The 2,979-nt window shown below is 44.6% G+C and overlaps 1 pseudogene; it reads right to left on the bottom strand.

Moving 5' to 3' along the window:
• Positions 1–301: 301 nt before the first annotated feature.
• On the bottom strand, positions 302–1,093 carry LOC131910749 (transmembrane protein 11, mitochondrial-like; annotated as a pseudogene).
• Between the last annotated feature and the right edge of the window lie 1,886 nt (positions 1,094–2,979).

Raw genomic sequence — 2,979 nt, 5'->3', positions numbered from 1 at the left:
TAATAATTAGAAATATTTGGATTTGAATTGAGACTTAAAAACAAAATCTTTTTGTTGTTGTTGTTGTTGTTTTTGAAATTCTCATAATTTTAATGGCTTCCGGTTGGCTTCTGAATGGTACAGTTAAACAATATACTTAAGACATCCCCACAGCAAGTTCACACCCCTCAGTAAGTAGCGTTGGCTCCATCCATATTCCATTGCCCAGTCAGACTTCACAGCCTGGGACCCACTCCTAGGTTATGGAAATAGACATCTTAGTGTAATGAGCTGAATAAACCCCTGGCATACCCATGATCGGTTATTTTTGTTGAAAAATAACAAGTATTAAACCAAACACTTTCCAAGGTGCTGTTGCCTCATGGAGAAAACCCAAGGTGTTGCTGTAGGGATCTGAGTCCTGCGGGCCCTGTGGTTCTGCTCGCGTCCCACTCTCCTGCAGTCGTACGGCATAGAGCTCATAAACCTTCTTTACACAGTACACCAGGGCAGCCAGTGCTATTGTGTTGTGCAATCTCTTTCTGTGCAGGTCTTCCTTCTGAACCAACACCACTGGTGTGGAGGAGGCGAGCGTGTGCAGAGGCAGGTGGGACAGTTTATAGGCATCATACTCCAGCTGGTACTTGCAGCATGGGTCAAACTGCCAGGAGATCCCATAGAGGGTACAGCAGGCCAGGCTCAGCACACCAGCGGGCAGGGAGACGTAGTGGGAGTAATCCAGGGGCAGTGCCAACGGGGTGAAGAGGCAGGCAGTGCCAGCCAACACGGCCGTCTGGTGCAGGCAGTTGCCCACCGTGATCCAACGTGCTGTCTCATCTCCAATTCAGGTGGGCTCTATCACAATGTACTTGTACTGGGCTCCCAGCGCCTGCTCCAGCTCATACTCAAACTGGTCCTGGGCATTCTCTCCACTGTAGATCTCACGCACTATGTAGCAGTCTGTGGCTCACAGGCTAACTCTCTCTTGGGAGCTACCGCATCCCGGACCCAGACGTCTCCTTCTCCACGCTGCAGTCTTGGAGACTCTCAGCTCGTAGGGGGCTTTAAAAACAAAATCTTGACGGCATTTTATGCAGCTTGTGATTTCATACATACACGAGAACCTCCACAACATGTAAGATGCAAGACGGGTAAAGGGTAATGAGCTCCTCTGAGGACAGAAAAAGTATCACCTCGGGTTTTTTTTTTTTTTTTTTTTTTTTTTTGGTGCCCATTTTCGGTTCCCATCTGTGGTCAAAGACATCAGCATGGGTCATCGTGAGGAGCTGACTCACAAGACATCTTACTTTGGTCACGAAAGCTTCAACTTCATCTAACTTTATAAGGACCTTATTTCCTCTGAAAGCTTTATTAGGGACATAGGGCAGAAACAGTTCACCCATTTAGTGAAGAAGCAATGGTAGATGTCAGATGACCAGCTCACATCATGGAACCAAAAGGACAGAGGCTTAAAAAATGAACATCTCTTCCCCTGAGCTTAACCCATTTTCCCTTTGACTCTATTTATAGCAAAGTGTCATATTGACAGGGTCTTCTAGGACAAGAATATGAAATTCCCAACAGAAGGAGGATAAAATAACATGAAGGATGTCTTAAAAGGTCATAAGAAATCATACTATTAACTACCCAAAACTGTAATACACATAAGTCTGTGTATAAATAAGCATATACAGTTTAAATGATCTTTTGTCATCCGAGTTGACAACGGTGCCTTCAAGAGCCAAAGACCACCTAACAAACTGCCCAACACCAGGCATGAGAAGATCTCTTTTGGGTTCCTGTTCAGGGTTGTCCAAGAGACTCCTCAAACACTCTGACTATTGGTATTGCCCGTGGTTGCCCCCTTAGGTGAGAAGGCAAGTCCTTATTACTGAAGATACCATGTACTTCAGACACAGAGACCAGAGGCCCCTGAGCTGGATAGGACCTGAATGCCTTCTTCCTAAGGACTAGTTTGCAGGCTACTAGAAGGCACCATGCAAGTTTCCAAAGGAGGGAAGCAACCAACAGTCCTACCCAGCTGTGATGCTCACGGACCACAGTGACCAGCATGGTATGATAGTCCAAAGGTGCAGTATTAGCACACTTAACTTGGCACTAACCAACAGCTCTCTAATTAGACCTAACACCAACTCAACAAGAGGGAAATCATGGCTGGTCCTGGAAACCTATACAACTATCCAGGGCTAGGGAAGTCATAAATCTTGGAGGAGGCTCTACAACTACCACTTTATTACACCATCGTATTTCCTAATTACATTCTAAATATTTGTCCTTATATTGGAGATAAGTGTTGTCCTCACCCCCTCATCAAAGAAACTTCTCTTTGCAACAGATGGAGACCATTACAGAAAACCACAACCCATCAAAATGCAGACATATATATGTATATTGGTGAAATTATTAAGGCCACTCCACGTAGTTAAGAGGAGATTTATTTAATGGCGTAACTTACAAATTAAGGGATAGGTAGGTCGCGGGGTCTGGGGAAGGTGTATCGCAGTCCAGCGGTGTTCTCTGGAGCTCTGCTTGGCCCACCTCCACCGTCCAGGGTCCCGGACCAGAGAGAGCACTCGCCCATCCAGATCTCGTGTCTCCAGGCGCCTCCCTTGGCCCCACCTTGTAGGCGTGACAGTTGCCGAAGTCTCAATGGGGGTTGGAACTTCCAGATCAAAGCTGGAATGGCTACCCACTACATATTTGCATATGCATATATATTATATATGTATATATATATAGAGAAAGAGAGATACATATATGCGTGTAACAATTAATGGGAAAAGAGGCTATGGATTTGAACACGAGCAAGAAGTAGTATATGGAGGTTTTGGAGGGAAAAGGAGAAAAATCATGAAATTATAACCTCAAAAATAAAAGAAATAATAAAAAAAAAAGAAATTCCCATCAGAAATTTTAAAAAGTTGAGAAGAAAATGTGAACATGGGCGTCTCGGGAGGACAAACAGAGTTGTTTATAAAT

The sequence above is a fragment of the Peromyscus eremicus genome, chromosome 5 (genome assembly GCF_949786415.1).
Source record: "Peromyscus eremicus chromosome 5, PerEre_H2_v1, whole genome shotgun sequence".
In the NCBI taxonomy this organism is placed as follows: Eukaryota; Metazoa; Chordata; class Mammalia; order Rodentia; family Cricetidae; genus Peromyscus; species Peromyscus eremicus.
The sequence above is the reverse complement of the archived record's forward strand: the minus strand, read 5'-3'. Positions and strand labels throughout refer to the sequence as shown.